We start from the raw sequence: 27,118 nt of genomic DNA, 5'->3' as shown, positions 1-27,118 counted from the left end.
AGAAACAAGAATTCAAAAACATGAAGAGAGGCTGAGGAATCTCTGGGACAATGTGAAACATCCCAATATCAGAACTATAGGGGTGCCAGAAGGAGAAGAACAACAGCAAGAAATTGAAAACTTGTTTGAACAAATAATAAAAGAAAGCTTCCCCAATATGGCGAAGGAAATAGATTTTCAGGAAGTCCAGGAAGCCCAGAGAATCCCAGAGAAGTTGGACCCAAAGAGGAACACACCAAGGCACACAATCATTATTAAAGATAAGGAGAGAATCTTAAAAGCAGCAACAAGAAAGGAGACAGTTACCTACAAAGGAGTTCCCATAAGGCTATCAGCTGATTACTCAAAAGAAACCTTGCAGGCAAGAAGGAGCTGGAAAGGAGTATTTGAAGTCATGAAAGGCAAGGACCTGTATCCAAGATTACTCTATCCAGCAAAGCTATCATTTAGAATGGAAGGGCAGATAAAGTGCTTCACAGGTAAAGCCAAGTTAAAGGAGTTCATTATTACCAAGCCATTATTATATGAAATGTTAAAGAGACTTATCTAAGAAAAGAAGATTAAAAATATGAACAGTAAAATGACAACAAACTCAGTTATTAACAATCGAACCTGAAAGAAAAGAAAAACAATGAAAACAAAAACTAAGCAAACAACCAGAACAGGAACAGAATCAGAGAAATGGACATCACTCAGAGGGAGATCAGCAGGGAAGGGGAAGGGAGAAAAAGGTGGAAAAGGTACAGGGAAGAAGAAGCATAATTGGTAGGCATAAAATAGACAGAGAGAGATCAAAAATGGTAAAGGAAACAGAGAACTCAAAGAACTTATATATACAACCCATGGACATGAAGTAAGGAGGGGAATGCTGGGATGTTGCAGCTGCAGGGTGGTGGGGGAATAAAGGGGGAGAAATTGGGAAAATTGTAATAGCATAATCAATAAAATGAGTAAAAACAAAACAAAACAAAACAAAGAAACCCTACCCTTTGTGATAGCATGGGTGGGTGAAAAAGGTGAAAGGATTAAGGGAAAATAAATTCATAGACATAGACAACAGTATGGTGATTACCAGAGAGAAAGGGAGGTGGGGGGAGGTAGAAGAGGGTATAGAGGGAGAAATGATGATAGAAGGAGACTTAACATTGGGTGGTGAACACACAATACCATACACATGTATTATAGAATTGTACACATGAAACATATATAATTTTATTAACCAAAGTCCCTCAATAAGTTCAATAAAAAAGAAAAAAAATTAAAAACCTTATAAAGCTAACACAACTCAACTGCATGATTTTAACTTTAGTTAATAACCAAAACCAATTTGACCATATTATAATTAAACTCAACTTATTCCTTTTATAATGCACATTAAGCATTGTGCTATAATTATTTATATGAATCTAATATCTTCCCAGGTCACATTCTCCTCTAAAATAGACACTGTACACAATTTATTTTTTATTTCTAGTGTTTATTATAGGATTTTACATGTATTAGTATTAGTACACATATTATTTAGTAAGTAAGTAACAATACAATTAATGATTGGAAGAACTTTTATTTTTTAAGCACTCCTTTCTGAGGCAAATAAACATATACATTTAAAGTCTTGAGTAATTAGAAATTTAAAAATTGCCCCAGTTTTCTTTCCTGCCTCAGGATTTAGAACAAAGATTATTATCCTAACAGATATGCTTCTCTGAAAATTGAAAAACAAATCATTATTGTTTTAAACCAAAATACTGTTCCTATGGTTCTTAGCATAGAAGCACTTAACTTACTCAATGCAATCAGGGGTTAAATAGGGAATTAGTGGGGCTTTTTTATCCTCATCCGAGTATATATTTTATTGATTTTAGAGAGGAAGGGAGAGAAGGTGAGTAGAAGGGAGGGAGGGAAGGAGGGGGAGAGAGGGAGAGAGAGAGATGGGGAAGAGAAACATTGATTAGTTGCCTCCTGTGTGTGCCCCAGCTATGGGTCAAAACCTCAACCAGGGATTGAATTTGCAATCTTTTGGTATATGGGACAACACTTCAACCAACTGGGCTACCCAGCCAGGTGAGAATTAGTGGTTTTTTCTGTTATTAATGGATATGCTTTTTATTTTCAGGTACAGTTACTGGAACTGAAATGAAGCTTTAAAAAACACACACCCAACCCACAGGTAATTATAGTTATTTAAACTAAGGCAAATCCATCTATGTTTAGCATAATGTGTAATGAACTCTGCTAACAGACTGTCAAACTAGTAGTCTAGAAACACTTTTTAATCCCAGCATTTAAAACAAACAAACATAGATCTAATTAGAATGGAAAGGAGAGGGAGTGACCAAACTATAGAGATTAGGGGGATTTGGCTGTGGGGACTGAAGAAGCAGAAAGAGGGGAGACCTTGCTTATTCTGCTCAGCTCCTCTGAGGAGCTGCTTATTATGTGCATAATTGGCAGTGTCCTTTCAATAGGCGTTGCTTTGGGAATTGTTTTTTAATGAATGTGCGAGTCTCTGGATTTGGGCAAGAATCACCTGGCCAGAGGTTTATGAGTATAGTTATTTGAAAATGGGCATGTTTCTTAATATTGAAATTAATGCAAAAATGTTAACATCTACCTGAATTTTTCCTTTGGATGCATGTCTGCTTGGCATTTGTCCATCGTATGCATCTCTCCTTGGCAGTTGAGTACAGTGAGAGCTTAGTTACTTAGCTTTTTGTGATTTTTTTCACCATAGGAGATGAGGTAAAGAGAATACATATCAAATTTGTTTATAAATTCTAAGCAATATGATAATGGAATGAAGGTGACAAATGATAGTCGCAGAATATATTAGTGTCTGGAATCATAACTTATTCATTTGCCTCCTTATGCAAGCTAAAACATTTGAGCCAGTGACAATTAGGACCCCATAAAAAATAATGAGTCCTAAGAGTGAATTAGCCAATGAGAAGTAATCTACTTGTTCTCACCTTACAACCCGGGGGCAATGCATCAGGGATGAGCAGGCTTTTGCCTCTGATCATAATAAGAATGTCACAAAGAATGGGAGCAAAGTTTGCATCTGAACTGAATTTCACCCAAGGCAAGAAGGCTGTCATGCAAACACATTCTCTTTGATTTTTCTCAAAAACAACAACAACAACAACTAAGACTAGATCTATCTGATATAGTATATCCCCCAAATCCTAAAATCACTGAACTCATTACCCTTATTATACTGAGGGGGAATATTGAAATAAAGAGTGGGAGTTGGAAAAGTGAGTATTTGGTACTATTCCTTCTGTTTTGTCCAAGGCAGCCAGTGGTGCACTGAATCTGGACTCATAACTCTGAAGAACAAATTGTGGACATCATTCCCCAACTCCACCTTCAGGGACTTCACATTGATGTCTTAAAATTGTCGATTGCAGAATAACTTAGACCAGGAAAATAGGTAAATACTACAAATTTAGGGTTTTTTAAATTTCTTGTCTTATCTTTTTTTTACACTGGACGGCCAGTTGTAAAACATTTACCAGTATACCACTAGCTACAAGTCTTGCTAACATTCCTGATAAGGAGTTCCTATAATCGAATTCCTACAATTCCTTGTCACTTCACTAACTGAAATAACTTTGTTGTTCCCATTCATCTCTATCTTTGATGTGGTACTTAGTATCTTTCTGCATCATCTTTTGTACAAATATTTGATTTCTTAATCGGTATCTTCTTCAGAAACTCAATTGAAAGTCAGCATGAAGCACACATAAATAGTCATGTAATTTACAGCAATGATTTCATGATTCTCTGGTCAAATTTATTCACTTCAACATCTACTGAGTTCTTGCTGTGTGGTCTAGTGTGTTGGGAAACAATTCTTCATGTGTCTCTTGAGTTTCTGTACACCTTTAAATGAGGCACTGGCTTTTGTTCTAGACTAACTTTTCACAGATGTTTGTACAGAACACATAGAGATAGTGTCCTCCTCTGGAGTAGAGGGCAGATTGTATGCTGACCAGTGTAGTTGATGTGATGTCTCCCTCTGAAGCAAAATTTGGCTTGTTTTGCTTTAAAAGATTAGGGTTTCCTAACTGGAAAACTGACACAAATGCAGTATGTACCTTGCATCTACCTAGGTCTGCCTAGGGGGCTTAGGAGGAGAGAGAAACTTGTGCAGATGTGAAGCTCATGCTAGCCACGAGCTGTACTTTGAGTAATGAAGGCCTTTGTCTCTGACCCAGCAGTCTCATGTTTTCTGCCAGCAGCTCTGAAACTGGTAGGCAGGGGTAAAATATCAGCCCCTTCGCAGTTCCTGACATGGAGAACACAAACTAAGTTTATTTTTGGCCTTAAAGAGACATATAAACTTGTTGAGAAGACATGTGATGATGTATAAATGAATATAATTATAAAGCATTGAACTGCATGTGATGAAAATATGTAAAGCTATTATCAAGTAGTTCAAAAAGGGAAAGATTTGTATCATTAATTATTGGATCACTCATCATAAAAAAATTTATGGCACAGCATTGCATTTCACTACCAAAATAAGTATTTTATGCTGCACAAACTTTTTCATGATCATGCTTATTAGGCAGGAGCATTAATTATTTAATTAGTGACAAAGCAACTAATTTAAAGAACCAAGATACAAATGATTTTCAACAAAATTACTGATTTGGAAAATTAGCACTTGTTTTGCTGTAGAAGAGAAAATTATGGTTTAGAGAAGCTAAATAATTCGTTCAAAATTAATACAGCTACTAAATGGCAGAAAATTGATTCAAGTAATACTAGATAAGTAATTATGAAACAGTGTCTTATACATACTTTTCATAAAATAAGTATATATTGATCAACATGTGCCAGACTCTTCACTCAGTCTCTGGACTATTTAGGGTAGTTGATAATTGGAACATAAAATTGAGGATCCAGGCTGCCCACAGTCCCCTTTCAGATATCAAATACACATAAAAAGAACTTCAAATGAGAGAGCTAGTCATACATTTTGTTCTCTCTTTGGGTTTCTAGGACATTTCCCTCACTATGCTTCTACTGTATCCTGAAACCCTCCCTCCTCAGGCACTTAAGTCTCCATACAGCTAAACATTCAGAGTGGAGTAACACAGAGGAGACAGGGCTGAGGACAAGGGTTGAATACTGGTGGGTAGTATCTCAGGGACACTTGCTTCCAGTTCAAGAAACCTGAACCATGAGGAGGGCAAGGGAAGGTGCTCAAGGTTCAGGGAACTTGCCTTGTCAGTGCTCTTGGCTGCCCTACATCACACAGAGCAGAAATCCGTGTTCTGTTGTGGTTTGACTATGCAGACAAATGCTGGTAAGCATAAATGTATTGGGCCCAAAATAATGCACAGAGAACCAGAAAGCAATTTTACTTTTTTCTTGAAAAGCAAATATAAGGACTCAAAAATATTATAGTTTAGGGCTATTTATTGTACATGGTATATACATTTTTGTTTAAATCTCATCTTTTCAGTAAAACTTACTTAACCTTGCTATTCTAATGGGGCAACCTGTGGTCTGCCTCTCCTTCCCCTCCAAAACTCAGTCCCACCTGAGTGCTCCCTATTTCCTTTATCCTGCTTTACTTGTTTCTATTTCTATAGTTGTGATGACTATATTACACATTACATAATTTACTTGTTTATTTTTTATCTGTCACACTACTAGAATTCCAGTTCAACAAGAAGCAGGGATCTGCCCTGGCAGGTGTGGCTCAGTGGATTGTGTGCCAGCCTGAAAATCAAAGGGTCGCTAGTTCAATTCCCAGTTAGGACACATGCCTGGGTTGTGGGCCAGGTCCCCAGTAAGGTGTGTGTGAGAGGCAACAACACATTACTGTTTCTGTCCCTCTCTTTCTCCCTCCCTTCTCCTCTCTAAAATAAATAAATAGAATCTTAAAAAAAAAGAAGCGGGGATCTTTGTTTTATTTCCAAATGCCTTGAATAATGCTGGTACCTAGTTGTCCTATAAATATTATGGGAATGAATGAGTCAGTAAACAACCTTTAGCTGGTCAATAATAATAATAATTTACTGGCTTTTACTATGTGCCAGGTACTATTATAGCTGCTTTACAAGCATATTAACGTATTTAATCCTTACAATAAGTCTATGAGATGTAACTACTCTTATCCTTATTTTATAGGTTAGCACACTGATGTCCAGAGATGTTATGTATCTTGCTCTAAAATTACACAACTAGTAATTACAGAGATGAGTTTTAAAACCAGGGAGTACAGAGGCTGATTAAAACTTATCCTTCTAACTATTATATCAGTGATTAATATTCACAATGGTGACCTGAGACATTTCAAGAAAATACAAACATTATGTTTTGAATATTTTAAGAAGTCAGAGATATATGTAATACTTATTTGAAAGATACTTGATCAAAATTATTCTAATAAAATATTAATTATTTAGGTACCTTTAATGGCACTTTAGTTATCTGGATAATTAGATAATATGGATTATCCCATTCCCTCAAATACTTGGTTAATTGTAGAATTACAGTGGGCATATTTTTGTTTCCATAATTCCTTCTTTTCCTCCCCTAATCATTCTTCCTTTCTTGCTCTATTCCTATCTTTTCTGTTCTCTAATTCTTGATCATCACCATCAGCATCATAACTATCATCACCTTAACAAGATAATCACTGCTACCTTAAACTGGCTCACTGCATTGTATGAGCATGTTTCCTCCCTGACACTGTGAGATCCAAAATTTTAGTTATAACATTTATTTAGGTCCCAAATTATTCTTGCTACTTCAGATAATGTTAGGTTTCATTTTTCATTAGAAGTGGGTTGTGTATTAAGAACCCCAGTGCAGATATACGTAGCCAAGGTCACCACATTGTATACTTCTAACATTCATGAGTTGTGTTCTTGCCAGAGCAATTTCATAAGTGAAGTGCCTTTGCCTTGCCATTTCACTTTGCTGTAATTTTCCAGATCTTATTGTTTGACCACACTAAGATTTGAGTCCTTATATTCATTATCTCTATTAGAAAGAAACACCATGAAACTCTCATATTTACATTACACTTGCTGACAAGTGCCACAAGTCTGGTCTAAATTGAATCATATCTGACAGGCATTCCCTCCACCTGATCCTGGTTTGCTGCCCAACTGTGAGGACAATCTGCTTTAACTTAGGAAGTAAAACCCAAGGTGATGCAGTGATTAAATGCTGTGAACCCTGACTTGTGGACCATGCTCCCATAACTAACCTCCAACCATTTGAATGTCAGAGACAATATGATATTTTAATTGCCATTTTCTTTTAGGCATACTATGCTACATCAAACTGCTCAAGTAGGTAGAGCTGAGTTCAGAATAATTTCAATGGAAAAACAGCCTAATCTTTGCTACCGTGGACAAGAACTTCTATTCATGTAAATGAACTCTTAATTTGATTGGAGGATGAGGGGTTGGGAGTCTTAGAAGATTGATTTAGGCAGAGCAAGTCAATGAATAGCACAAAGGGAAGAAGAAATAATATTAGAGGACCCCCTCCAAAAAACATAGGAAGATAATCTATAAATATTTTTAGGAAGGTAATTTTTGAGATCATAACATCACAATATTGGTACCTTTAAAAGTTTGGCTGTACTACAAATCCAATCTGTTATGCATTAATACTGTATCATTGATTTCATTATACTCTGTTAGATGATAGTAAGTTCTTGATCTAATTCTGCATGAGGAATATAGTCAATAATATTGCAATAACTATGTAAGGTGCCAGGTAGGTACTTGAAGTGTTGGGGGGAGGGCCCTCTTAAAAGTAAGATTGCCTAACCACTATTCTATACACCTGAAACTAATACAAAATAATAATGTAAACTGTAACTGAAAACTAAAATTTAAAAATAAATATATAATTAAGTTATGCCCTGATCCCTCAAAGAACTTAATAGTTCAGCTAGAGAAATTCTTCTTTAGATATGCCTAGCTTAACCCTATAGCAGTTATAAATTCTCAGAAGCACAGCTGTAATTTCAACTGATTTAATTATTGCCTTGTCACCTCATTGGTGACCTGATTTTGGAGGGCTACCACAATACACTCTGTTCCTATGTTGTGGGGCCCTGCAATAGGTGAGGGGTATGCTCTAAATGGTTGTTAAGAGTCTTTTTAGACCTGACCTAGGGCAATGATGAAGGCTTTTTTTATGCAGGGATGCAGGAGGTCTCATGGGGCTTTTTGTTTTGTTTTGTTTTGTTTAAAGATATTATTTATTTATTTTTAAAGAGAGTGGAAGGGAGGGAGAAAGAGAAGGAGACACACATTGATCGGTTGCCTTTAGCATGCCCCTGACCGGGGACCTGGCTGGTAACCCAGGTATGTTTCCTAACTGGGAATCCAACCTGCAAAATGTGGGGTCTCATGCTGGTGCTCACTTAACCTTATCAGCCAGGACTATTCAGCTATTCTTGGTAATTGACAGTTCAGCTCTCTCTTTCCCTAGCTCAGCTGAGCTCTGACAGTAAGAACTACTGATATGTTGCAAAAAGTAGAGGAAATTCAGAGGTGACATCACAAGGCTCTTTAAATGTTTAAAGAACAAGTTTTGTAGCAGAGAAAAGAGACCTGTTCTCTATAGCTCCACAAAGCAGAACTAGGACTGACTGGGAAATCATAGGAAATTAGAAATTGAACCTTCACCAGTCACTATAATTATAATAAACATGGGAATAGACAATATTTCCAGAGCCTGTACTATATGCCAGGCATGAGGCATGATCCTAAGAGCTATACAAAAAGTATCTCTCTTTTTTGTCATTGCTAATACCTTTTGAAAAATAAGAACCTAATGCGAGTAAAAGAATTGCTTAATGAGCTTCTTACCATGGAAATATACAAGCTGAGGCAGATGACCGCCTTTTATGATCATGCAGAAATAAAACTCTCACATTTCAGGAGAGGACAAATTAGAAAAGCAATGGTTCCCTTAATTGACTGATCATCAGGATCACATAAAGAATTTTTTTACAATAATACAGGAAAATGGATGTTTGGTTTTTAAAACAGAATACTACACTATCCATCATCATTCCCTTTACCTTAGTCCCCTGGCTTAAGGTCTGTTGTAGGAAAATGCTGATTAAAAACATCTAGAGAGAGATCTATGACATCTGTATTAAAAAAAAAAAACCTTTGGGTACTCTGATTCTGAATCAGGACTAGGAAACATTAATTCTAATGTCTCTCCTAATTCTAAGACAAGAAGTCTCAGAACCAATATTAAATAATAATAAAAGGATAAAGCAGAATTTAGGATTAAAATTATTTTAACATGGAATTTAAGCAGTTTTATTATTATATGATTCATATGTTACAATGTAGGTAACATATTTAATATAAATAAAAATAAATGCTCTTGTATTTACTACTCAGTTAAAATATTATTTCCAGTTTATTGACTGTCTTCCATCTTCTTCTTCTCCTTCTGCAGAAGTTCCTACTATCCTGAATTTTCTGATAAGTCCTTTGAACTCCCAAATGCTACTTTATTTTATTTACTATAGTTCTAAAATAATTCATTTTTCTGGTAGGGTAAATACCTCTATCCTATTCATTTTCTTAAAGACTACTTACCTATTTTCTCTTTTGTCTTCCATAAAAATTTTACAATTATTTTGAACAAATAGATCAATTTAGAGATAATTGATATGTTTACATTGGGTCACCCTATTCATGAACATGGTATATAATTCCATTTGCTTATTCCCTAAGTGCTTCAAATTAAGTGTTGTATTTTTCCTTAAATTGCACAACTACATGCTAATAGATTAGTCCTATAGTTTTTATGCTCTTATCAATATTCTTGATTCTTCCTTTTTACTGAATTACATGTATAATTCTTATTGCCAATATATAGAAATGCAATTGAGTTTTGTATCTTAAACATGTCCAGTATTCTTTCTAAACAGACTTTTAAAACCTAATAACTTGTTTAAAATTTCTTTTGAGATTTCTATATAGACCTGTGTGTCATCTGCAAATACTGAAAGTTTTGTTTTATATTTTTCAAACATTAATAGCTTTTATTTCTTTTTGTCCATGTTATGGTGCTGTGCAGATTCTTGAAAACAATACTGAATATAATAGAGATATCTTTTTATTAATGGACTTAATGTGAATTTTTTACTGTTAAGCATGATATTTTCTCTAGGTTTTTGTTATACATATTGGGTTGGCAAAAAGTTGTTTTTTGTTTTTCCATAAGATGGCTCTAGTAGCACTTAGTTGTCTTTAATTTCATTCGAGACAATTTTGTTAGATTGTATTGTGACAGCTGTCATATCAGTGTGCATTTTTAAAAAACTTATCAAAATTGGTGAATTTTTGTGTAGCCATTTTAATATTGAAGGTGGAATAAAATATGCAACATTTTCACCATATTATGTTTATTATTTGAAGGAAGGGGAAAATTCAACTGAAACACACAAAAAAGATTTATGCAGTATATGGTGAAGTTTCTGTGACTGACTGTGTCAAAAGTGGTTTGTGAAGTTTCATGCTGGAGATTTCTTGCTAGATGACTCTCCATGGATGGGTAGATCAGTTGGAGTTGATAATGATCAAATTGAGACATTAATGGAGAGCAATCAATGTTATATACCACACAGGAAACAGTGCCATACTCAAAATATACAAATCAATAAAGTTATTGGTAAAAATGAAAAATGTATCTTTTATTTTATGGAAAAAACTAGTGGACTTTTTAGCTAATCTAATAAATTTATCAAGTTAATTTTCTTTCTGGTGCACTAGGGATTTTTTTTTCAAAAATCACTAATGCATTTTACTTTTATTAAGTGATTTTTTAATTTATTGAAATGATTATATAATTTTGTCCTTTTTTTTCTTCCAATATAGATTAGCTGCTGTTAAATCAAACTTTGCCTTCCCGGAATAAACCTTACTTGGTCATAATATATCATCTTTTAATACACAGTGTGTTTAGTAATTTTCTACTTACACACATGAGTGAGCATGGCCTGTGACTTCCCTTCTTATTACATTCCTGTTCTGATTTGAATGCTGAGGTTATACCAGTTCCACAAAATGAGTTGGAGAATGTTCCCTCTTTTTATACTATATGCAGAAATGAACGTAGGATGGGTCTTTCTAGGGTCCTACTTTTTGCAGAAACCTGTACTACCAAGTGTTATTTTTGGAGGTCCCAGACTTTTCTCCTGTGACCTGCATACTGCTAACACTAAAAATCTAGGCTTCTGAGATCAGCAGATAAAGAATCCCAGGCAGGGATTCTTTACTCTAGTTTCTCCCTGTATTTGTGATCCCACAGCATGTGGGACATGAGGATTTTCCTTACTTTCTTGAAAGCTCAGCCATACATGTAAGAGGATGATATTTTTATTTTGTTTAGGAAATGAGAGTGTGGCATGTTTTTAGTAGAGAAAAAGAGGAATAATATCTCCTGTTCCTAAGAAAGCTTTTCTTCCACAGTGAAATAGAGTCTGCTTGAATGGGTACAGGGAAGGATGCCTAGCCCTGGGAGCTGGGGGTGAAACGAAGATGGCAGTAAGTGTGCAGGACTCTGAGAAGCAAAAGAGCGTGTGCATTTGCGAGGTGGCAGTAGGGACAAAATGAGATGCAGCTCTGATACTGCAAGCTGTGTCACTTAAGTTAAATTAATTCAGCTATAATGTACAATAAAACAACAAGTTAATTTCAACAATTCTATCAACTGCAACAAGATGCTCCCTCTGCAGTCATCAGCACTATTTCCTTTGGTTTTGCTTCCCTGAAACCTTCTCATGCTTTGCCACTTAAAACAAAACATTAGTAAGCATCCCTGAAAAGAAAGTACAAATAGGTTGGTAATGAGATTGGTTCACTAAGGGTATGGAGACTGAAGAGCAAGCTGAGGATTTTTATAGCTATCTGAATTATGTGAAGTTTGACTTGCTTTGTACCTGTGAACCTTTCTGATATTAATGTTTGTATTTATTGGTCCATCTGGGGTATGCAAGGGGCCACATCTCTCCCCGTCCAACAACTTTACCTTGTGGTCAGAAAGTGGCCACTTAACAATATTCACTGAACGAATAAAGGAAAGATTGGCATATTCATGGCTCTCTTCAAAACTACTGTCATTTATTTTATGTTGGTTCCACATGAAAGCTACAATGAAATGGTAACTTTAAAAGGTGGTGTTTGCATTGATAAATTATCAAATAACTAGTCTCTTAGCCAGGATTATACTGAGACTGTCATGTAGGACACAGACCTACCTCCTACTGCGGGCACAGGCTTTTTGTCCCTATGTTTACGGAGTGGTTACCCACTGGGGAAATCAAGATTAAAATATTACCTTCCTTATATGTGTAATATTAGAGATTTTGAAGAAGAACAAAAAAACCCATAAACGTATATACACAAAATTCTCTTATCCCAAAAGGCTAACTAAATTCAATATCCTCGTGAAATAATAGGGAAAGGCAATATTTTTTTAGTATATGTACTGCTGAAGTAAGCACTGGGAAATGTAATTTTTTGTTAAGTATGACAAATGACATGGAAGAACTTAATGGATTCTATCATCATTTCCTATTTGTGTTTATTAAACATTTTTGAGTAGTTTCTTCTTTGATGCTCTTTCACAACAAACCTGTTTAGTGTTTAATATTGTTTTAAAATTATATCTATTTTTTATAACTTTGTACCTAATCTCAAGAGCAGAGCCCCACTCAGCTGAACCTGTGGGGACAAGCATACCTGCATGGCTGATTTAGGGCTCACTAAGCAGGAAATGTTTCTTGTCCAGCCCGTGGGAGGGTATGAATGTCTTCTGCTTCTAGACAGTATCCCGCTCCATTTCACCTCTGCATCCCACACTGGACTCCTGATACAGTGGTAAATGCACCTTGTAGCATTTTACCCAGGTTGCACATTTAAATTTTAGACTAGCTTTGAAGCAATTTGGATTCGAGGAAGATTTGCATAATTTTTAATCCACAGAATCAAGCAACATTATAAAATTCTTAGATGTCAATGTATAGTATAGAAGTATGTTAAGCCTCAGTCTTCATGACAAATATTAATCTAAAAGCTTCTTTTATTTAACATTAAAAATATTGTATCATTAAATTATGGATTAGTAATTATTGTCACAAAATGTCCAAGAACTTTGAAAAAAAATTTTTAAGTCAGACAAATGGAACATGTTATCATTATCATAAGCATAAAATCATTTGACTAAAGACTTTAAAGGAAATTAAAAATATAACCAACTATATCCATCACTGCTCTAGACTAAACCACCATTCTTTCTAGTCTGGATTATTGCATAGTCCCCTAACTGGTCTACACAGAACTGCCAGAGTGATCTCTATACCTGTATGTCATATTCCCTAATTAAAATCCCCACATTGCTTCCCACTAAATGTTGAATAAAGGCCACAGACTGTATGAAGGTCCCCCTGGCCTTCAATGTTCTAGCCTTTGCCTCACTCCAAACTCATACTCAACCACTCCTCCTCCCAGTTTACTGTATATGAACTACACTTCCTGTTCTGCTGTTTGGCTAGGCTCAGTCTCGCCCTTGTTCCCTTGGCTACATAAAGCCTTTTTGGCTCCAGGTCTCATTATAAAGGTGTTAATTCAAATATTATCTCAAAAAACATCCAAAAAGCGACCCTGGTACTCTGTAGCTCACTGTCTTGTTTTATTTTCTACTTAGAGCTTAACATTGTCTGATAATTCCTAGTTTGTTTGTTTATATTTATAAATTAGAATTCAAGTTCCATAAGAGACTTGTTTGTCTTGTTTGAGACAGTTGCACAAGAGCCTAAAACAGAGCCTGAAATGTTACAGAAGGTAATAACCACTTGTTGAATGGGCGAGTTGAAGAATATTCTCCAGTAATCAAGAGTGAATGACAGTAGTTTCTGAGCAAGGGAGTGATTTGATATATTGTTTGCAAACCCATAGCAGTTGTGTGGAAAAAGATTTGGAAGAGATTAAAAATAGAGTAGCTAGCAGAAATTCATGATGAATTACTTTATTAAATTGAATTTAAATGAAGAAGACTGCTCAAAGAATTTGTATTGTCAGGGAAAAAGATGGAAGCGTATAGTAGTACCAGCAGGGGCTTAACCCTTAGGAAGCAGGTAAGTGGGTTGCAACGGACAGAGTGTAACTGTAAACAATTGTTTTCTGAAGAAGATTTGACTTTAGGTGGTGAGCAAACAATGTGATATACAGATGATATACGTTATCATAGAATTGTGTACTGGAAACCTATATAATTTTATTAACCATGTCACCTCAATAAATTTCATTTATAAATGATAATAATCATACAAATTATTTTATTCATATGGAAATAAAGAAAACATTTAAAATAAATATTTAATATTTTATTTGTAGAATAAACTCATTTTTAATTCATTAAAAACAAAGGAGACCTAAGTGGAAATAAAAATCAAGTCCAGATATGTACATTTAAGAATCAGTGTTATATAGATGATAGAGAAATCTTCACAGAAAGATGAATGTCCCATAAGAGAAGGCCTACTATTAAAGTAAGGCTGGGTCCCTTTACTCCGTACTGCCTCAGTTCCCTTCTCAGTGAAAGGGTGGTAATGATAGACCCCAGCAGGCTGCCTAGCTCCACCTGTTCATTTGCAAATGGTAAAGCAGAAATGGCAGAGCAGCTTGAAGAACCAGAGGATGTGAGTGAGAGGTGTTTTGGTGCGGGGGAAGAGAGGAAACATTGGAAAGGAGTAAGGCCAGTGGTGGAACAAATCAGATGGAAGCTTCAAGGAGAGAGGTGGATGAAGAAGACGGAGAGAGGGAAAGGAAGTGCTGGGAAGTGATGGACTTTAGGGAAAAAAGCAAAAAGTGTTAGACTTTGAGAGAAAGAAGTTATTTCTTCAGTGAGGAGGTGTCAACATATACTGGGTGATGGTAGGAAATTGTGCCCTACACACTCAGGATTCTTGGAGAAGTGAGTCGTGTGGTCATCATTAGTGATGAATGGTGACTGAAACCAAATTCCCGATTCCTAGGAGACCCAGGGAGACTGTAATCAGAACTAAAACAAACAAACAAACAAACAATTGTTTCTAAAAGTTCAAGTCTTTAATTTTTTTTCTTGTTTGCCACATGTTAATTATCACCTCACTTAGTACTTTATAAAGTAAGAGAAAATAACAACTTTGTAAACACCTGGAGTCCTAGTTGGTAACGATTATGAATCCAACATGATAGATTGTTTAGAAAAATAATAGTGGGACACTGAAATGTAGTGCAGTAGTGAAGTGGAGTAATTGATAATATGATCTTTGAGTTGCTTAGTTTTCTATTTTGAAAACAGAAAAAAAAACAGCACTTCCCCCTTTCTCCTTTTATATGGAATTAATGAGAGAGAAAAAGAGAAGTAAATTTGATCTCAGATAAAACCAGGAGATAGCTATAATTCAAACCACAGTATATGAGAAAGGACGTGCCAAATTTGACAGTGAAGGTGGAATAAGGTACAGGGAGAAGATGAGCGAGTAGTCATACAGCTACAGCTCTCAGACGAAACAAAACACAATGATCAAAATTAGGTATCCCACTCTGAGCAATAAGGCCAAAAATCCTTTATAAAGGTGAAAAAGATATGCCCTGGACACTGTACGATGGTAAAGTAAATCAAGAGTGAAGCAACAAAAGAAGAATTACCCAGACTTAATAATTTGAGGAGTAAAATGTGATCGGTCTGGCAGCTGTAAATCTCAGTTGTCTGGAGAGAGGTAAAAGCTAAAAGAATTCATGGATACACAACCCTGTGTCATCAAGTATGTTGTGAATCATGGAAAAGCTATTTTTGCCTGGGGCACTTCTGAATAACAATAACAATAACAACAACAACAACAACAGTAGAGGGAAACTAATACAAGATTAACACAATGACACTGCAAAAATAACAGTAAAAAGGAACAGAAAAGCAAATGACAAGAAAGAAGTCTACCAAGATATAAAAAATTTCCCTTGATGAAATAAAATGAAATAGTGTGACAAGCAGACTATTTTGTAGTCAAGAAATAATTCAAGAAATATAATAAAACAGTTCCCTCTGTAAAATAAGCTTGCACAGGAAATATACAAAAGCTCAGGGAATACATCCTAACTAGCATTTGGATGCTAGTTAAATAGCATCCAAAGATAAATCATTAGAACTAAAGAAGAAAAGAAGCAAAGGAAAACAAAACAGAAATGAAGAACTGGAATGAAAGGAAACAGACACTATTGAAAATAAAGAAAGAGACAAAAAGGGTAGGATTGAGAAAAGTGAGAAAATTATGGTGAAAATAAATTCAACATATAGAGGAATAACAAATAAAACATTGATATGGAAGTCCAGCAAAAAAAAAATTCCATCTATGCATATTTAATACTTATAAGGTAAAGAACTAGAATAATAATATTATTATTATTATATTTTAAGATTAATTATTGGGTTGGCCAAAAGTCTGTATGATCTTTTATAATATAAAAGACATTTTTCATTTTCACCAATAACTGTATTGATTTGGGTATTTTGAGTATGTTGGCTATCTCCCCCATGGTAGAATGTTGATTGTTTTCAATTATATCTTGATTTGATCTCTATCAACTTCAACTGGTCTACCTGGCCATGGAGCATCATCCAGTGAAAAATCTCCAGCACAAAATTTCCCAAACAACTTTTGACATATTTGATCAGTCACAGCACCTTCTCCATATATTGCACATCTTTTCATGTTTTCCGGTTGTGTTTTTACATATCTTGAAATAATAAAGCATAATGTAGTGGAAATGTTATATATTTTCTTCCACCTTCAATATATTAAAATGGCTACACAAAAATTCACCAATTTTGATAAATTCTTTTTAAAATGCAAACTGATATGACAGCTCTCAAAATACAATGTAACAAAATTGTTTCAAATGAAGTTAAGAAAACTAAGTGTTACTAGAGCCATCTTATGATTCAGAAAAAAACAACAAATGGACCTTTTGGTCAACCCAATGTAACATTCCAGGGATAAAGGAAGGTTTAAAAATATGTTGAAGATATATTATGTTCCAGAATAAAAAAAAGACTCAGAATGACCAAAATCAAGGTATATCTTATTAACACTACAGAACTACTAGTAAGTAAGCAAAGATATTAAGTTACCAATAAAGGGGGAAAAGAAATTATCCCTAAATTCCTTTATAGCAACATTCAGAATGTAGAAATGCTTGTAAATTACTCAAGAAGAGAAAAAATATGACATAATTCTTTTGCCCAGTAATTGGGTACTGGTGAGTTGGTTAGCTTGATTTCCATACCATCTTACTTTTAATATGTATTCCAGGACTATAGATGAGGAAAAGTTAAAAACAAAAACAAAAACAAAACTCCTCTTCCCAGACTTGTTTACAGATACGGCTATTATTTTGAATTAAGATCCACCAAATAAATGCCTGCAAGTGAGACTTGGAAGGCAGAGGGACTGGGAGTTCATCTTTCTGCCTCTTTTTAGTAAGTGTGGTATTAGGTTTTTGTTTGTTTGCTTTTTTAATTTTATTGTTGTTCAAGTACGGTTGTCTGCATTTCCCCCCCACTAATTCCCCACAACCCCAGTCATCCCCACTTCCCTTTCCTGCTTCCATGCCCTCTTGGTTTTGTCCATGTGTCCTTTACAGTTGTTCCTGAACACCCTTCCTCTTTCCCCCCCATCATTCCCTCCCACCTCTCCTCTAGTTACTGTCAGATTGTTCTTAATTTCAATGTCTCTGGCTATATTTTGTGTGCTCGTTTGTTTTATTGATTAGGTTCCACTTAAAGGTGAAATCCTATGGTATTTGTCTTTCACTACCTGGCTTATTTCACTGAGCATAATGCTTTCCAGTTCCATCCATGCTGTTGCAAAGGGTAGGGGCTCCTTTCTGCTGCATAGTATTCCATTGTGTAAATGTACCATGGTGTTTTGATCCATTCACTTATTGATGGGCACTTAGGCTATTTCCAGCACTTAGTTATTGTAAATTGTGCTATGAACATTGGGGTGCATAGGTTCTTATCAAGTGGTGTTTCAGGGTTCTTAAGATCTAATCCCAAGCAGTAGAATTGTTGGGTCAAAAGATACTTCCATTTTTAGTTTTCTGAGGAAACTCCATACTGTTTTCCACAGTGGCTGCACCAGTCTGCATTCCCACCAACAGTGCACTAGGGTTCCCTTTTCACCACATCCTCTCCAACACTTGTTGTTTGTTGATTTGTTTATGATGGCCATTTTGACAGGTGCAAAGCGGTATCTTATTGTGGTTTTAATTTGCATCTCTCTGATAATTAGTGATGTTGAGCACCCTTTCATACGTCTCTGGGCCCTCTGTATGTCTTCCTTGGAGAAGTGTCTGTTCGGGTCTTTTGCCTATTTTTTAATTGGGTTGTTTGTCTTCTGGAGTAGAGTCATGTGAGTTCTTTATATATTTTGGAGATCAAACCCTAGTCTGAGGTATCATTGGCAAAAAAGTTTTCCCATGTGGTCGGTTCTCTTTTCAGTATTAGGCTTTTCTGCAGCAACACTCCATTGTTTTTTCTCCTGGTTTCTGGGTTCAAAGGCAGGTGTGATGATAGCAGTAGCAGAGGCAACTTGTTAATTCTGGTTTCCTATACTCTAAATTATAGCAATGGGTTTATGGATCAAATTCAACACTTTCAGTAGTTACCTGAGAAGTAATAACTCTGCTGTTGGATGGGTTCTTTATTGTTCTGTAAGGCATTTCTGAAAGCATTGTAAAATATAGTAGCTTTTGTTTTCTGTGTTGGGCTCTGATTAATAAACCAGTTAAAGTATGATTCAATTATGAAGACAATAGGCAAACATTTTTCAAGTGTTGAGAATTCAGAGAATATAGTTACATAAGCCTTTTATGGAAACGGTAGCAAGGATGAATATCAACTAACCAAGGAGTAAAATGGAGAAACTATGGCAAAATGAATAGGAGGGAACATTAAATCACTTTAACTGCCATGGAAACACAACAATGAGTATAAACATTTTTATGTATATAAATGTTTACTTATATATGTATATCACCCACATATAAATATATATAGTACTATAGGCATATTGTAAAAGAAATCATAAGTTATAAAAATAAAAATCACAAAATAAAAAATGATAGAACTAGCCTAGTATGTCAATAAAGGTAAACAGGTTAAATATGATAACATTAAGTTGAAAAGCACTATTTAGCCCTATGATATATAGAAAGATATAGCTGGAACAAAATTACTAAATGGTATATGTAAAAGTCATATTTTTTGCAGTAGTGTTAGAAATAAAATAAGACTGGAAACAACCTAAATGCTCTCATGGATACTGTGATATCCATTTTACAATGAAATACTACATAGCTTCCAGAAAATGAAGAACCTCTATGACATGTAAAGTTAGAAAAACACACAGAATAGTATACTCATATATGGCATTCTACAATATTTTTTTACACACATATGTAAAAATGCTTGTAGTAGGTGGAACACCACTACAAGGATGCATAAGTAAGTAGCTAGCAGTGGTTGTCTCTAAGGAAAATGAACAGGTGGTTAGAAGTGGGGAATTGGGAGAAGTAACTATCACTATGCATTTTGCTGCCTTTTAAATTTTTGCACATAGAGGGTGGGACAAAGGTAGGTTTAAAGTTGTGAGTACATGAAACACAGTTTATTTCTGTATTATTATTTAATTATTGTATTATTTTCCTTACAAGCAACCACAAACCTATTTTTGTTCCACCCTGTATGTATTGCCTATTTTTTACATGAACTTTCTTTTAATCCTCACTGAGAATATGTTTACTGATTTTAGAGAGAAGGGGAGGGAATGGGTGAGAGAGAAACCAAAGAGGGAGAGGCAGACAGACAGAAAGACAGACATTGATGTGACACAGAAACATTGATCGGTGGCCTCTGAGACATGCCCTTACTGGGGATAGAACCCGGATTTGATGTAGAGGACAATGCTGCAACCAACTTACCAACCAACCAATCAACCAACCTACCAACCAACCAAGCAACCCGGCCAGAGCCTATCTTTTTAAATAATAACTTTCCAGTTAGTAGGTCTTGGCTTTGAGTCTTGATTCTGCCACTTTTTCATGCAGCAGTTTATCATAAAAGAATGGAGGTGTCTTATTGAGACTGGGCTGCTATTAAACTGTCAGAGACTGGGTGGCTTATAAAACAACAGAAATTTATTCCTCATAGGTCTGAAGGCTGGGAAGTCTAACATCAAGACCCCAGCAGGTACTGGATTTGCAGACAGCCATCTTTTTCTATAATTTTACATGGTAAATATTCTACCATTTTACATGGTAAATGTTCTCTTAGGGGTCTCTTTTATAAGGACACTAATCATAGGTTATATGGACACTAATCATGTTGTTAAGTATCTCTATATTTTTCTATATAGATATAGATTCATAAATGTAGTTGTTTTAGCCACCTGCAGGACCAGAATGCTGGGCACTTTGACCTTACTCACCTTCACATTACCCTATAACCCTCACAAGTAAGGCATTGCTACACTGGACATTTTCACAGAATTTTTTAGAATCAGTCTGGCCCTGAAGCCTTCTTACAAATGCAAAACCATTAACTAAAAAGAACAGCATTTATCTGAAGTGTTACATCACATTTAAATACATTTATATTCCAAATGACCTAAGTAAATGTTCTTTATAATATTATTTCCAAAATGAGATTTTTTTTTACTGAAGTGGGTATCTAGTGGCAGCAAATGCCATAACAAATTTTCAGTGGATGCCACTGAAAATGTGATCTGCACATGGCCTTACACATTTTTCTGTAACTAATATTGACTCATGACTAGGAAACATCTTAAGTTAAATAATTTGATTTTTCCCTTAACAATCTTGCTTCTATTTGCCAAAAACATCTAGAAAACTGCCCCTAATGCCTTCTTCATTCTGTCTCTGTGGACATAGCTCCACATCCTAATACATTCTTAAAATTTCCTATAACTTCAATTGAAGTAGTTACTACTTGCAGAGCTCATTTTCCTAATAGTTATAAAAGATTCAAAGGCAACTGGTGCTATGAAGGTACTGTTTTTCTTGAAAGTGCTATTAAAATAAATTGGAGTTTTTAAAATGGTAACATCAAAGAGTTCCCTTTTTAAGGAAAGAAATTCTAAATAGAATATGAACTGGCAAGCTGAACACTCACATCCTCCAACTCATTTTTCCTCTGCATGCTGAAAAAATGTTTATTTTCTGGATTAGGAGAAGAGAGAACCTCCTGTGTCATGTGTATACATTCTATCCTGATTCCAGACACTGACTTGTAGGACAAGGAAAATGAGCTTCTCATATCTAAAGAGCAGATGATCAGCACTCATAATAGCCAGTGGGATACTCCTGATATTCTATTTATATTTTATTGATGTAGAAATCTGTAACTTTTCTACTAATTGATGTTTGGGAATATCATTTAGCCAAAATCAGCTTTCAAATCACTAATAGTCCTGATCTTTAGTGCAGTTTTATCAAAGGAGTAATATGTAATCCTATGTATTGTTGCTTGAGAATTTGTAAATTATAAAAATGGAAGAATGAGCTAGCATTACTTTCTGAGAAAAAACCCCTATTTAGAAAAGATAATAAATATTTAAGCATTGTTGATTTCCCCTATTTGTGATAATACATTTTAAATTTCTAAAATGTGAAAATACATGAAGTTGGTATCTAATAAATAGGAATAATCTAACAATGAGGTCAAGTGAGATCATGTACATAAAGCCCTTAGCAGAGTGCCTGGCACATAACAGATGGTTACCAAATGATGGTTAATATAATATCCATATAATTGCTACAGCAAAGCAGTAGCATAATTAAGAGCTTAGCCTCTGGAGTCAGGCAAACTGGATTCGAATCCCATTCATAGTTGCACATAGGAAGATTAAACTAATATTGGCAAATTGCTTAGCAAATACCAATCATGTAATGAATTAAAATAGTTTGCTGTAATCCATAAAATCTTTTTATCAAATTATTTTATTTAAATCACATAAATGGTCACAATGATAAATAAAAATCCTCCTTAGAGTAATTACTATTTGCCTGTTTCCAGTATACAAGTAAGATAAAAGTTCAACAAGTATTTTACTTTTATATACATCACAACTGGAAAATTAACAAATTTGGGTTTATCCAAAACAAGGTCAGTTTATGCCTTCTTATTCTTTTGGAATAAACTTCAATTGTAATATATTTCTCCTTAATTTAAATGATGTAAGATTAAATATTTTTTACTGAGTGCTATGCAATGACTTTCTACTGAGTTATCAGAAGGTTAAACATTGTTTATTGAGTGCTGCTATGTACCAGGCACACTCAGCCAGAGCCCAGGGAGCTGACAGGAAGTATAAACACACAGTCTGCATCCCGGTGGCCCTTGTTGTCTGCAGGAGAGAGGAGACACCCATCAAATTATTATACTGACAGAGAGGTATAAGTATACAGGTGGCTGAGTGGCATATAAGATACATACCTAGTGGTGTGAAAACTTATAAATCATTTTGTTACAGGTGTCAACAAAGGCTTTTCTTAAGCACACGCTGACTGGATTTGATGGATGAATAGGAGTTAAATATATAAAGAAAATAGTAGATAAACTATTCTGGGCAGACAAGGTATTAGGACACAGGACTACTGGTAGAAAGAGCTAGACACATTTTAGAAGCTTAAAATTCAGTGTAACTGAAATACAAAGAGCAGGACTACAGAGTTATATAGATGTGCCAGGCCATTTTATGGATGGTTTTGATATTTACTTTAGGAGCCATGGGAAGTCATTAAGGAATTTTGATCAGGAGGATGACAAGCCATGTCTACAATCGCATTCCGAAATAGCCCATGCTGGCTGCGGTCGGGAGAACATCTTGATGTGGGGCAAAAATAAACCTAGATGTGCTGCTTAGAATGCAGTGGAAATCCAGGTCACAGCCAGGGAATAGTGATGGAGAGGAACAGAGAGACATAGGAGATATTTAGAAATTTGCTTTAATTTGAAAATTACTCTCAGGAATAAATATGTACCCATTTTCATAAATACTTTATATAAATATATAAATACCAGATCAACTTTATATGTGTAAAAATGATACCAACTCTGGTGGGGTTTTTGTGTGTGTGTGTGTACTGCAGATCATAATATTTTGGTGATTAAGGGCAATGTATATTAATTTTTAAGTCAAAGATCCACTCTTTTCTCAAGCATATCATAGAGATTTTCTCCAAAAGCCTAAAGGTATTTAGTGATTTTCATATGGATATGGTATTGATTCATCCTTACTACCAACCCACAATTATTATTTTTTTACTACAGTAGTATGAATTTATTTTGTTATAATATAAAAATTATAACAAAATATTCACCTTGGGAAAAGTTATTAAGACAAATCTGTTTTTAGAATCCCAAAGTATACTGTATAACTTAGGAGAAAATATTTTAGTATAGTCATGCACTACTTAAAGACAGGCACACATTCTGAGAAACGCATTGTTAGGTGATTTCACCACTGTGGGGAAGTCACACAGCACACATAGGCAAACCTAGGTGGTACAGCCCACTGCACACCCACACCTAGATCATGTGGTAGAGCCTATGGCTCATAGGCTACAGGCCTGTATAGCATGTTGTTGGACAGAACAACATGAGATTAAATCAAGCACAAACAAGCAATATAACATTGTCATTACATGTATAAATATTCAGGCGAGACAAATAATAGTACTCATTTCCTCAGAAAATAACTGAAGAATTATATATGTATTAAAGAAAACTTAAAATGATCTTGTTTTGTCAAGACAAGTTTCTCTTACCTGGTGATATAAATAGTTCATAGCAGAGCCATCACTATCGTATGCAGTTGCGTAAATTCAGAAAGTATTTTCTCTGCTCCCCTGAAATATTTAGTCGTGGTGTTTTCCAAATTTCTATCATCTGTGTACAATCAGTATCACTTTTTATTTGATATTTTTCTTTAAATCAACTTTGTAAGTTTAAATAGTATATTTATAAAAAATCTATATCTATTAATATTTTTATTGATTGCCACATCTTTTTGTTCCTTTATTCCATTTTTCTTTCCTTCTTTTGGTGAGTCAAATGTTTATTATTATTCCCTTTTTCTTCATTTGCTTTTTTGCAAAATTTTAGTACCCTGTTTGTTCTAGATATTAAAACTGCATCCTTGCTTATTAAAATTGACCTCAAAGTAATCCTTTTATCCTTCCTTGAACAATGAATGGAATATAATATTTTAACTCCATTTACACCATATTGTGGGCATTTATTTTATTGCCACATATGTTATAGACCACACATGACATTTTGTTCGCTTTATGTAGTCAATACTATTACATAACTACATGCATTTTTTCTTTCTGGTGGTCTTCAGGCTTTCCTAAAGTTTCATGCTTCTATTTGGAATTATTTTTCTTCAACCTAAAGAACTTTTAGTATTTCTTGTAGTAAAGTTATGCTGCTGAATTATTTCAGTTTTGTTAAAGAATTATTTTCTCTGGTTATACTGGTATACAGAAAAAAAATTCTAAGTGTACTTTCTAAAAATTGTTAGCAATTTAAGATGCCATTTTATCCTCCAGCTTCCATAATTTATTGAAAATCAGCTGTGAATATCTTATTGTTTCATTTTCAGAATAATATACATAAAATACTTATATATTTAAAAATATATAAAATATATGAAATCTGAGATTTTATCCTTTTCTTTGATATTCAACAATTAGACTATAATGTATTACCTTGGTGAGACTTTATTTTTATTTATCTTGTTTTGGATCTGCTGGGTTTTTGTATCTGTGATTTGATGCCATTAATCATTTTTGGAAAATTTGTGGTTATTTTATTTTTAAATATTAATTTTCCACCTATTCAATGTCTCTCTCTTCTGGGATCCCAATTGCACATATATTTGAACTTCTCATGATAACTCATATTTTTTCTTATGATTTTCCTCATTTCTTTAATTATTCATTTCCCTCAGTTTCATTTAGACATTTTTAATGGGTTTGTCTTAAAAAAATTTATATTATTTTCTCCATCTCGCTCCGCTTGTTAAATCCACCCAATGAGTTCTTAATGTATATGTTGTATAGATCTAAATGCCAACTTTTATATTTTAATTCTTTGGTGAAATTTTCTATTTACATATTTAGTGTACCTTCTGTTCTGTAATATATTAATAATGCTTATTTTGAAGTCTACAGCTACTAAATCTAATATCGGATTATTTATCTGCTTATTTTGTTTGTTCCTTGTGATTATTGGTCATGCTTTCCTGCCTATCCATGTGTCTAGTAATTTTTTGTTACATGTGCACATTGTGTACGAGTAAACATAAAGGCTCTGATTTATTTTCCTAGACACAGTCTCCCTTTCTTTCTGTAAGGGACACAGAGTGGAGGTGGTTAATCATTTCCACACAGTCATGGATTGAGATTGTCATTGGCTGGGTTAATGTGTGAGTGCTTATGAAATCCTGAATTGTAAAGGACTTCTTCAGGTTTTAAGGGAGAACTCAATGAATGAATGCAGTCATCATCCCAGTCTACATACATAGTACCTCTGGTAACTGTTAGAATAACCCACTATTTTTTTTATTATTGATGGTAAAGCCAGAAGTATCAGTATTGTATAGAACAGTACCTATATAGAATTATTTTTCTTTAACTGTGTTAAGCCTGACCCATGTGCATGGTGTGATTCTAAAATGTGCCATACTGTTAAGTCTAGCTGATCTTTTAAAGATCATTCTTCAGATTGCCTTTGAACAACTTTAGGTTTTTAGATTTTTTAGGCCATAACCAGAGAAATATATTCACTTAGGATGTTAGAGTTAGGCAACCCAATCATATATCCAGCCAGTCAGTTTAAAGACAGTTTAGTAATATCAGTCTCAATACTACAGGTCTTCACTTGATAAAGAATATTATACACTCTCCACCTTAACCTGATGATTTTTTTCATCATTAGCATTGGTGCTTCTTTGGTAGCACTGTAAGACATCTTTTATAGTAGCAAACTATAGAAATGATCCCTGAAAGTATAGTCTTGTAAGACATCTTTTATAAACCATTAATTTTTTTGCTCCATAGAACAAGGTAGAAATCGTGACTGCATGGTGAACCAAAAATTGAATTGTAGATCTGATATCTTAATCTTCAAATATTAAACCCATATCATATTTGTACTCTTAAAGTACTATTTGGTAATATTAAATCCATTCCTCAATGTCAAACTTTTATGAAAGATAGCTCAATAAGCTTAAGTATTTTATTTTTCACTCTCTTGATCTTCGTGTGGATATGTTATTAGAATTACAATTTTCTCCTTAAAAACTCTTTCATAAAGGGCTTAAGTCTTTCAACAATTGTTTCAACCTCATTATTTGATATTTATTTGTAGAAATATTATAATAAAAGGTGAATAGGGATTAAAGGAGATATTACAAAAGGAGATGGTAGGTTACAGGGACAAGGTAAACCAGATCTCACAATTAAAAAAGACTAAGGCAGAAATACAATACATAACTAAAGTCAAAAGACATGTAGTTTCTTTGGTGGGAGATAATAATCCCAGATCCTTCACTGGACTTGGCTCTTACCTTCCCAAAGCTACTGATGGATAGTCTGATTTGGAGCTGCTACTATAAAGTGGGAAACACTTTCTCATCCATCACTGAAAACACCTATCATAAAACTTAACAGAATAAGGGTAAGCAGTCCTTTCTCTCTGATGCATAGAATTCCATTGTGTAAATGTACCATAGTTTTTAGATCCACTCATTTACTGATTGGCACTTAAGTTACCCTTTGTGACAGCATGGATGGAATGGAAAGCATTATGCTAAGTGAAATAAGCCAGGCAGTGAGGGACAAATGCCATATGATCTCACCTTTAACTGGAACATAATCAACAAAAGAAAAAAGCAAACAAAATATAACCAGAGACATTGAAATTAGGAACAATCTAACAATAGCCAGAGGGGAGGGGAGAGGGAACTGTGCGG

At 34.6% G+C, this 27,118-nt stretch overlaps 1 protein-coding gene and 1 pseudogene across 5 annotated transcripts in view; both read right to left on the bottom strand.

Annotated features, from left to right (window-relative positions):
• UNC13C (unc-13 homolog C) overlaps positions 1–27,118 on the bottom strand; it is a 505,027-nt gene that overhangs the window by 322,040 nt on the left and 155,869 nt on the right. The gene's annotated exons all lie outside the window — the stretch shown is intronic.
• LOC123809093 lies at positions 26,050–26,162 on the bottom strand (annotated as a pseudogene).

The sequence above is a fragment of the Phyllostomus hastatus genome, unplaced genomic scaffold (genome assembly GCF_019186645.2).
Source record: "Phyllostomus hastatus isolate PE091 unplaced genomic scaffold, TTU_PhHast_1.1 phas_scaffold_501, whole genome shotgun sequence".
Classification (NCBI taxonomy): Eukaryota; Metazoa; Chordata; class Mammalia; order Chiroptera; family Phyllostomidae; genus Phyllostomus; species Phyllostomus hastatus.
Note: the sequence above shows the minus strand (reverse complement) of the source record. Positions and strands in the feature narration are given on the sequence as shown.